Consider the following 11,617-nt stretch of genomic DNA (forward strand, 5'->3'; position numbering starts at 1 on the left):
ACTTTATCTGGGTAAGATGGTGGAGAAAAGGTAGTTATGATTTTGTCAAATTTCAAGTTATTTGTTGTCTTATTTTGCCCTTGGTGTGGACTGGGCAACTGCATGGGATTACCATGAGTGTTTGCTGACAAAATCCTCCCATGGATTAGCTACTTCAGATTCACTAGCTGCCTGATGGCTTATAATACCAAAGTTTTTGTTTCACGTACCAAATTACTATCTGCTCTCTCACAGGAAACTTACTATACCAGAACATTTGTGTAGCTGTAGCAGTGAAGATGGAGTCACCTCCATCAAATGCATGAGTTCCTTGTGTAGAAGGCACACTTGAGCTGCATTAGAATGTGCCTCAGCTGCAGACCCCCTCCAAGGGCTCAGCGTTTGCAGCAAGCCTGTGTCTTCTCTCCTGTCACAGTTGAGCTCTTTTCACCTGGGGTCTACAGAAAGATGCTTACTTTTGTCAGCTCCCACTTGGTTAGTCTCATTTTTGAGGCATTTTACCTAAATTTGAACCATCTAATATTGAAGGAAGGAATATGTATTTACCCAGATTGACCCTTCCCACCGTAAAGATAGTAGTTTTAAACCATAATTTTTAAAATCTATAAAAACAGGAAAAAATGTTCAAAATTAAGACTTGTCACCCAGGAAAGGATTCAGATGCACTGTGAATCCTTACTCCCCTACTCCCCATCCCTGCTCCCTTACTTCATTTAGCTTCAGCCCAGAGAAGTCATGTCCCTCTGAGCAAAATTATGTCAGAGTAGATATCAGCATGGTCACAAGACCATAGTAACTCTAGGTCTTGTACTAATACTAGGAATCTTGGACAAATCAAAATTTGTCAGTGTGCATTTACTAAATTTACATTAAGGAGCACACCTCTAGCCTTCCCCCCCCAATTATGTGGAAGTGCTTTTGCTCAATGATTGTAGACTCTAAGATGAAGTGTTTTTCTGGTGAGCAGGGGGCAGAGATCTTAATCTTCCTCTAATGTGTGGGATGGTTCTGGACAGTAACAAAATACAGTACTCAGAATGGCAACAATGCCAGTCAAAAAACTCCTCCTTCCTGGCCAGATCCCATACATATTATGCACCATATTTTAATCAGAAGTTTCAAAATGAAATAGCTTTGTCTACTCTTACCAATTAAAGTTTCCTGTCTCAATTAAGTGCTTTTACTTTTGCACTTGGAGGCCACCTGTTCTAATTAGAAAATTATTTCTAATACTCAGTCTTCTGAATACCATTATTTGTAACCCAGTTAGCTTGCACAAATCACAGTGCTCCAAGGTCACTGATCTCGTTTCAGCCTGTCTGTAAGAGCAGAGAGATCAACTCACACATCTTAGAACAGAGTTACTCACAACCAAGGGTGATACCAATACTTTAACTTATTTTATCTCTTTCATGTGATCTGATCTCCTCATCCTCTTTTTTCCCCCTGTAGTTAGTTAGAATTGCATCAGTATAAGGAAGAGCACTTCTCAGCTCCTTTTTCACCCTTTCCTATATCTAATACCTCAACAGTTTGCAAAAGCGTGCTTGGAAAGTTGCTGCCTGCCAGGCTGGGACTTGCAAGGCCCACGGGACCTCGGCCATTAACAGCAGCACCATTATAGACAGCTGCCTTCCTTCCAGCCATAGGGACCACAGTTTTAGTATCTGCTTCCTTGCCAGCCAGACACCTAATCTGGTGGCTTTCTGTTTCTTCTTTTGTAAAACTTTAGGGGCCTCTTGTATTGAGGCAATAGAAGCCACAGTGAAATCATATATTTTTTTACATGTTTTGCTCACTTCAGATTCTAGTGTTTTGTTTTTGTTTGTTTTTAACCAGTTGGCCAAAGTGCCACAGAGCCTTGAGTCAAAAGGGAGGAGAGCACGCTTTGACAACTGTTCTTCCCAGTTCTCCAGCTACACAGCGTTTGTTGTCTGGCACAAGAAGGGTTAAATTCTGAACCTGTTTGTTTTTTCTGGGATCCTATCCTTCCATCTTTAAAAAGAATATCTCCACAGGTCGGTAAACCAGAATGTGATGCCTTGTGCTAAATTTACTTTAGGCATCAGTCTGCAGGGCTTCCAGCCTGAGGATGGTGAAAGGAAGTTGGCCAAAGACTCAAATGACAAAGGCCCTTTAATATACACAAAGTTGCTACGCAAAGCCAGGAAAACAACAGTAGTCACAGTCAAAAGGACAAGCTTCTCTGACTTCAGATCCCTACAACAGTACCCAGTGCCACCCCTGAGCAGAGTGAGTAGTCCACTGCCCCTTTTGCAGAGCCATGCTTTGCTGTTTTCTATGGGGATGTGATGTCTGAGATTCAAGCGGTACCCTGGTTGCCAATGAAAGGCACATAACCGCTAACAATTTAAGTGTATGCCTAGGCATTTGTTGTGGGACTAGGTGAATCGAAGGTCAGTTTCCCAGGTGCATCATTTCTTTGTTATTCCAGGCTTTAGGCTTCCTCGAAGTCTAGTCCTGTAGATAATTGGCTCCAATTTCTAACTACTGTTGAAAATAAGTTTCAGCAATAATTATTTTCATACTGTCATTGATTGTTTTTAGGAGATCATTACCAAAATAAAAATGATTTCTGCTAAGTAATAGAGCACATAAATGTTACACTGCAGATCATGCTCCTTGAAATTGGATGCTCCACAGTGGCATTTGTCAGGTTTCTTTCTAACCAAGTTAGAGAGAAATTGGTAATGCATTCTTGGAACAAGAGTCCAGCCAAGTGAATCTCTGGGAAAAAACAGCATCTATAATATAATCTATAGTTTGGGAATCTAGGTTTTCAAGTAACTACAACTCAAGGGCTAGATTGGATTTAAATGGCCTTCTTAAGGACTGTTCTAGGTATATCTGCAGATGTCTTCAAACACTTTTTATTTTAAGTTGAAATATTATTTCTTGTTGAACCACAAAGCTGCTGGCATTTTCCAATCTTATTAGCATGTCAGCACTAGCACCTGTTGATATGGCAAACTTAAACTTATCTTTCCTTCAGCCACTTATACAGAATCACTCCATCCAAAACCAATGCTACAAATGGTCTGTTAGTCAATTCCCCAGCTTAGAAAGTAAGACTTCTACTCTTCTTTCTTATGTAAAGTTAGATTGTAAGGTTGTTCATTGAGGGTACATTACTTAGTTTAAGAATTCTTCATTTATTTTTATTTAATATTATACTCATATCAAGAATTATCATAGAAATAGCAAAATGGACATTCCTACCACATTAGTTGTAAAATTTTTCTCATGGGCACAGATGGAACTTGAAGTTATCCATTAAAGTTTTCCTGGTTAAAATTTCTTAGAGTTTAGTAGTAGAAAAAAGAACTTGAAAAATTTGCATTTTTTTTGTTATTCATAATAAAAATGATAAAATTTTGATCTCTTCTTTATTATTCTAACTTTCAAGAAATGTACCATATTTTTTGAATGAGTAGACTCCTCCTAAGGTGTTTGATGAGCTTCAGAGTTACCTATGACAGGGCCAAATCCTATGATAAATTCTTTCTAACACTCTCTTTTGAGATGCCCTGTTGCTCCTTTTGATGAGTGTTTTTCCTGGCTGCCATGAATCATAAAAATAACTTGTTTAGCCATGAGTGTGTTACTGCTGGTCTTTGATTAGAAGGCACTGATACTTTATTCAACAGGAACAGAAGATCATGAACACCTATTCTGTATTTGCACAATGCTAGGCATTTAAAGATGCTGTAAAAAAAGGACACTCTATTCTCAAGAAACTTAATGTTGCATAGGATAGAGAACGATAAGAAAATGAGTAAGTTCACTTCAGTATGATACAAGTCTTAGCATTTAGAAAATGTTTCTAATATAGTCTATCAAGTGTTACTAAGAAAGTTACAAGGCTAAACAAAAATACGGAAGTACTGAAGGTTTTAACTATGCAATTGACTTCTTCTTCCCATCAGCGTCCTTACAGATTCAACCTTGGGGCACCAAGGGAGGAGGCGATATTAGTGGTGTGGGGATGTCTCATATTTCCCTTCATAAAGATGCATCTGTTTGGTACACACTGTCTGAGTATTTTCTCCTCTCATAATTGCCATTTATATTACAAAATATTGTTTATTTTGTTCTCCTTGAGTATGTTTGCTAATAGGATAGTCTGTCTTACTCAATATTTGGTTCTAGCTTATTGTGTCAATGGCATCTCCTGAGTCATTTTTATTGTTTTTGAATTAATCAAGATTTGGAGTGCATGAATAGATTTAAACTGTCAGTCCAAGGATTAAGTTGTTATTTTTGATGTTGCTGTTGTTTCATACTTAGGACTCTGTCTTGCATTTTTTCCTTTTAAAGAAGATGCTAATTTTTACTGATTATTTTTCTTGCTGATGCTAGCCTAGCATTCAATATTTTCTGAAAATCCACCTTAACTAAATTTCCATTTCATTGCTGATCTCCAAATTTTTAAGATGTGTATGTTTGTGTGTGTGTGTGTGTGTGTGTGTGTTTGTGTGTTTGTCCCCAGTGGTAAATGATGTGTAGTATTTACTTCTTTAAAACTTACACCTGGAGTAATTTAGAATGAATTTTGAATTCCCTTAAGAAAAGAAAATGATGAGAAGAAAACTCAGTATAGTTTAAAATGCTTTATTCATAGATACTGGAATTTTAAAAGTTCTACTAACCAGATGTAACCATTCATTGGTATGCTAATTTGCATCAACAGTACAATTTTATATTTCTTATTTAATCCCGATTTCTCTTAATAAGAAGACTAAATATCCTGAATAGTAAGGCCATAGGCAGGTGTTAGTGAATGCATACATGTTCTGTGTGGAAACAATAAGAATGAAATCCCTCTTAGAATAAGATGTAAGATTCTGGAATATTATTTTTCCTTTTTTATGTTTTTTTAATTGAAGTATAGTCAGTTTACAATATTGTGTCAATTTCTGGTGTACAGCATAATGCTTCAGTTACACACAAACATAAGAAGTTTTATCGTTGGAGAGTAACTTAGAATAAACTTGTCCACTGAAAACATGTTATGGATGAGATAATAAACTAATTTTGATGGCTTATTTATTAGTTACTTTGTACATTGATTTACTTAGTATTTGTCAGGAGTTAATCATTTACCACTCATTGTTATAAATGAATCAGACAAGACCTTTTGCTCTCCAGGAGCTCAAAATTAAATAGAGAAGACAAAATGAAGCACCTACTACATAGCATTGTGCTAAAAGCTCTATGAAGTAAACATGGATGCTAAGAGTGAGTAATACTATCCAGGAAGAGTTTGGTAAAAGTGAAGGATGAGAAGGAATTAGTTATATACACAAAGAGGTGTAGAGACTTCAGGAAGAATAAAAACCATATGCAAGATTACGGAGAGGAGAAAAAGAGGATGCATTTGGGAAATTCAAGCATTTGTGTGTGAATGGAGCACAGGGAACATGAGGTAGGGGAAGTATTTATGGACCAAATCCTGAGGTCCAAATTCATTTATGCTAAGTTTGTCTTTACTAAAGGAGGGTCACTAAAGTATTTTAATCAAGGAGATGACACTATTATATCTGGGTTTTCTTAATTTCATCTATACTGTAGAATGAAATCTCCAAGTACAGGGATAAGCAGTCCTAGTTAAGTAGCCGATGTAATTAGCAAAAAACCAAGGTGGATCTGAAACAAGGCAGGCAGGGCAAGTATGAATGGAGAGAAAGGACTAGTGACATATTTTGGGGGAAAACTGTTAAGATTTAGGAGCCACTTGGATAGAGTAGATAAAGAAGAGGAAAGCACTCTGCTTTTAGGGGCATTAATGTGGTGGATGATCACATGATTCACAAAAGAAATCATGATATAGAGAATAGGACGGGAAAATCAGTTTGGACCCACTGAATTTATATTATTGTCAAATGGCCCCTAGTGAAGATCTGGTAGGCAGTTAGACATGTCTGCCTGAACTTCAGCAGAAAGTCTTATGTTAGACTTACAGCTTATCTAAAGACACACAGTTGTAACAGATTCCAGCATTACCTCTCTCAACACTCATTCCTGATTCCTTTCCTCAACTGGATTATTGGCTCTATTTGTGTTTTTCTCCATCATAGCAGTAATCATTCTGCTCTTGAAATATCTATTTACTTGCATTAAACTGGTAGTTTGTTGTTGTTATGGTTGTTATTTGTTTTGATCACAGAAACAGTTACTCTAACAGGGTTAGACAAACAGTAGACAATAAATCCTTGTTAATTTCCCTCTGTCCCTCCTCCTTCCCCATCCCCCACCTTCTTCATTCTTTGCCTTCCTTTTTCTCTTTCCTTGTTTTCATCCTTCCTCTCTGCCTCTTTCTTGCCTTATCTTCTTCCCTCCTTCTGTCTCTACTTCCTTCCCTCCTTCCTTTATTATTACCTTTGTAGATATTTACAGAGCATCTACATGACAGTGTTAGCTATACAGTGGTCAACATCGCAGACATAGTTTTTGATCTTCTGAGATTTCACTCTAGTGGGGGAAAGGGGAAATAAAGAGGTGATTTAAAATACATACTTAATCTAAATTGTTATAAGTTCCATGAAGGAGACAAACATAATGAAGACTTTACACATAGTACTGATTGCTATGTATTAAGGCTTCCATTCAAGACTTTCTGGCCCTTAGTAAGCATTTAATAAATATGTATTGAATAAATGAAAAATGAATTCACTGAGACATGAATTAATAAGTATATAACTAGAACCCGGTTTTCTGACTCTTAGTAAAGTTCCAGTTATAGTTTGGGTTATATAACAACTTATTTTTTTTTTGTACTCTGAAGTCAAGGCTAACTGGAAAAGTTATATCAATGCTGCAAATATAATATTTCATTGAAATTGCTCTTAAAATTTCAAATCAAATTTTGCTTTCTGTATAGGAGCTGTGTATCTCATACCACCCCTGCCATGTAAAGCACATTTAGCTGATTTCTAAGGTAGCATATGCAAGTAACTTTCTCTCATTTAATTTTATTCACTTTCTTCATGTAACTTCTCACTAATTGACATGTTCTTAATCATTAATCTTTTTCTTTATTTCAATTTCATCCCAACTAGAATACAAACTTCAGAGGAATAGGAACTTTATACATCTTCTAGCTCTTGGATTGCTATCATGTAGAATTCTAGATAAATTATATTGAATGAATAAATAAATGATTATGAATCACAGTTTAAAATTCTCTATAAATGTTTTAGAGGTCTTAAAATTAACAACAACACCACAAAAAAACCTTATCTGTGCTGTATTGTTTTACTACCAGAGAATTTCTTGTGCTTTTCAAATCATGATTCCTTTCAAAGATGTAAATTTATGCCATGTTGACAACATTCTGGTGCAGTGTTAGAGTGGCAGATTCAGGGATAAACTTTAAATTCCTTTATGGACACTTTTATTTATATATAAATATTTTATTTTTTCAAGGTCTCACTTTGGTATCTGACTGAATGGTGTAGGCACATTTTTAGTTTGAAACCTAGAATTAATATTTAATGTTACTCAGTTAATATTTCTTTACAATAAACATATATTCATGATCCAACCTCTTTTTCCTTTGCTTTATGCCTCTTAAAACAGAGCATCTAGGTTTTGCAGTTTTATTTTCACAATATAATGTTTTCAAACAATAGTTTTCCCAAACTTTTTTCCTAGCAAAGAACTTTGTTCTGAAGACCCTCACTATGAACTCTCTTGGACCCCTTTGGGTCACAAATCATGTATTTAACTCAATTCTGAAATCCTTGATTTGTTTTAAAAACAGGTTTAAAAATCTTATGGCCGGATGTATACATGGACTCTGTAGTCACTTTCTGCTTTTGTGAGTTTTCAAACATGTTTTTAGCTCACAATAATATATTTAACAACTTTCTGTATTGATTTATAACCTGTCTGTAAGTATTATGGATTATATTCTGCAAGCTGTGAATGTTAAAATATTAGGAAGTTCTTAGTAGTATGATGAGTGAATGCCTGTTCTGCTTGGGTCAGCACTGAGAGCCTGGGCCTTTGTGTAAATTAGAAAGAGCAGCCAAGGGTCTGGAAAAATTGCAAAGTTTATCTTATCATCATAGTTTTAATTATTTTTGAATTTTATATTGTTTTCTTCTTTAATAATTAATTCCAAATTCTATCCTTCCCTAATTCACTAATAAAAATTTCCCAAATTGCTTTGTGCTATTCATTTTATGCCTTCTAGCTAATGTAATTCCTCCATAGATTATTTTAGAGAGAAACAACTTCTAATAGCTACTGATGATAACAGTATTATATTCATTGGCAGCCATTTTCATGTATTAATTCCAGTAGCAAAATGAAAGCATAAGTTCACAATTTCTTCTTTTTCTTGCACTTTCTTATATCTGATTGCAGAATGTGTCGGGAAATGTCTCCATGGCCATCTTTTGATTTTACTAGAGCAGGGTTTTACTGAAGCTTTATGATGATTTTAGCTATGGACTATGAAAAAATGGAAATTCATTTACTGTCCACTTACAGTTAGACGTTAGATTGTTGCAAGGAGAAGGAATTAATAAAACTGCAGTAGTATATATTTCTACCCATCTTTATTCCCCTTCCAAGCATCTTGGCAATGAGAATTCAACCTCTAGTAAATCTTCCAGCAACACACTAACAAGAAAAAAATTAGGCTACATTCAGTTAAGGCAGCATCAGATAGTACAAGCTTAAACATTAGACAGTTTGGGGGTGAAGTCTGGCTCATGCAGAGCTAAGCTGTTAGAATTTGAGTGACTTGTTCTAATTCTCTATTTACGATGGCCCTTGAGTGAGTTGGGCAATCTGGGAAGGGGAGGGGGAATTTTAACAGCACTTCTCATTTCCCCTTGACTCACCATTAAGAGTAATAAATTAAGAAATGATTTTGCTATACTTTTGAGGAATAGGATATTTATTGGGGGTAGAATGAAAAAATAGCACATCAGCAAACTAACTGCTTATACCCCAATTATTTCATCCGGGTCCCCAGGGTATGGCGTTCCTGCTGGATGCCTTGGCTGGGGATAAATGTAATAGTGATAGGAGTGGTGCTTCCTAGACTAGGACTTGTGTGCTGCCAAGTTCCCACTTTACTTCTTTCTTCCTGGCAACTAGGGAGTCAAATATGTTCACTCAGCATCATCTGATTAAGCAACCTCAATATTTTGACCTCTATAGATTTCATTGTTTTAATAGTGTTTTTCCTGGATACAGTATCAGGGGTTGAGCCCTCTTTACGATGGCACATCATCAGGTTGTGTGTGTGTGTGTGTGTGTGTGTGTGTGTGTGTGTGTGTGTGTCTGTGTTACTTGGGACTTGTTGCTAAGGTACCACACCAAGACTGAGAGCCCACTTCTCATTGGTTGAACTGTTTCTATTGTTCAGTACATGATGTCATGAAAAATACCTGTTATTTTTATTTATTGCTCCTTCCATCAACTCTATAGTCCCACAATATCCCTGCTGAAGGTAATGCTCACTGAATTTTTTAAAGATAAGCAGCTTACACAGTATCCCCTGGTAGAAACAGAAACACATGCAGCCCGCTAAATTTTAACTACCAAAATGAATTTTCAAACGCATGGAGCAAAAAAATTCAGCTACAGTGTCATATAATATTTAATCTAAATCTTTCAAAGAAACAAAAATAAAGAAATTAATCATGGGCCCCTCAATATACTGACCTTGATAATTTTATGTTAGTTATTTATTTTGGTTGCCTTATTGTATGAAATTGTTGAAGAATAGATAGTAATTTAAGAAAAGTGCTATTAAATTATTTGCTTAATATATGTTCTAATATAAGCTTTCTTATTGAACAATCAGTTGTTTATTATTCATAATAGAAGCTCATGCTTGGCTCATTATAGCTGTTAAATGAGTGTATTTTAATAAATGAATCAGTGAAAAAACTGGCCTTTCCATTAAAGAACTAGAGGTATATCAGGAGAACGTTATAATTTCTTAACACTATTGTGTGCACTTAAAAAAAGTGTAGTACATGCATAATATCCTTGTCATAATAATTTCTTTGGATGTGATGAAAGAATAATGGATTCAATTCTGGTTCAACAAACAGCTTCAAAAATAAGGAGATTTTAATGCTCAAGAATCTACAGATTTACTATGTGATATATCACTTGAAAAATAAGAATGTGAAACTTGGGTTAAAATTTGAAGCAATCATGAAAATATTACCAAGTATAATATACTAAAGACATAGTGATTTACATTTTAATGATGAGATTAAAGGTGATGAAACTATTTTAACCCAGTTAAATAGTAATATATCTAACAACTGAATAATGGAAATAATCTATATCTTATAATAAAGCAAAAATTTTATATGTGAAATCATGTAATACATATATTAAATTATGCAAAAATTCCCTCATATTAAATTATCCTTAAACTTTTGCCATTTTGATTTAACCTTTGTGGCAAATAAGTTGTATGGTTAATCAAATCAATCAAAAATAATTTAAAAATTGGGAAGGTACTATTATTTGAGGCCTTAATGAAAATACCAAAAGGTGTAAGTAATGCTATCAGTTTGTTTTCAATTGTATGATTTCCTTTATTCCCAATAAATTTATAAATTCCTGAAGACAATGGCCATGCCTCTTCTGTATCATGGTATCTAATTTCGGGTTTAATGTACAATCTGTGTTTGAAATGCTTTTTGCTATGCGGTATCCATACCAACTAGTTCAAGCAAGCTCCTCCTCGCATTCACCTTCTCTTCCTCTGCTGCCTCAGTTTGCTGACCTGGGTAAAGTATATTTGGTATTATTGCAATTTGGTTGACTGTAAATATTCTGTTTTCTGTAAATTGCCTTTCTTAGGTCCATTGTGGTGATAAGACTGCATATTTTTGCCATCCCTCCTTCTCTTTAACTGAAATGTCCTATAAGTATTTTTAGTTTAATGCCACTGCTTTACAAATAAAGGAGATCATGAATGCCCAAAACTTTAAAAAAAATCTTGAGAGAACAGATGCTGAGGTATTTGTTTTCTGAATTCAATAATTCATGAAGACTTTTTAGATGACTATTCTTCTTACTTCTGTAAACTTTATCTCTCTGGAGCTACTTGGCTTTTTCTGTGACTAAGCTGTTCTTAAAAATGCAGGGGTAGTTCGAAATGTGGGTACTTGAATTCCTTGATAATTTTGTATCTATATAAGAGCAAAATAAGTCATAAATATTGTTTCAACACGACGTCATCTTACTATGCTAGGTAATGTTTTATTTATTATACTGCCTTGTCTTAACACTATGTTGTCTTAATAAAAATATATAACCATAGTAAACATTATTCTATGTATATAGCTTATACGATAGGATGCCTGAATACCCACCATTTGTGAAAGGTTAATTACATCAACAATATTAGTAAAAGTTATTGAGCTGAAAATATCAGTATTAGAAAATCCTTGGATTTCCTTGCACTGATATACCTTGAAAAAAGTAGTTGTGACTTTGGTTAGGGTCATAAAACAGAGAAAAGATCAAAAGTACCCTCAGTAAAAATGATAGTTTGATCTACAACATATATGTCAGCTCAGCAATAACTGGTAATTAAAGACCATTCATCCAA

The sequence above is a fragment of the Camelus bactrianus genome, chromosome 10 (assembly GCF_048773025.1).
Source record: "Camelus bactrianus isolate YW-2024 breed Bactrian camel chromosome 10, ASM4877302v1, whole genome shotgun sequence".
Taxonomy (NCBI): Eukaryota; Metazoa; Chordata; class Mammalia; order Artiodactyla; family Camelidae; genus Camelus; species Camelus bactrianus.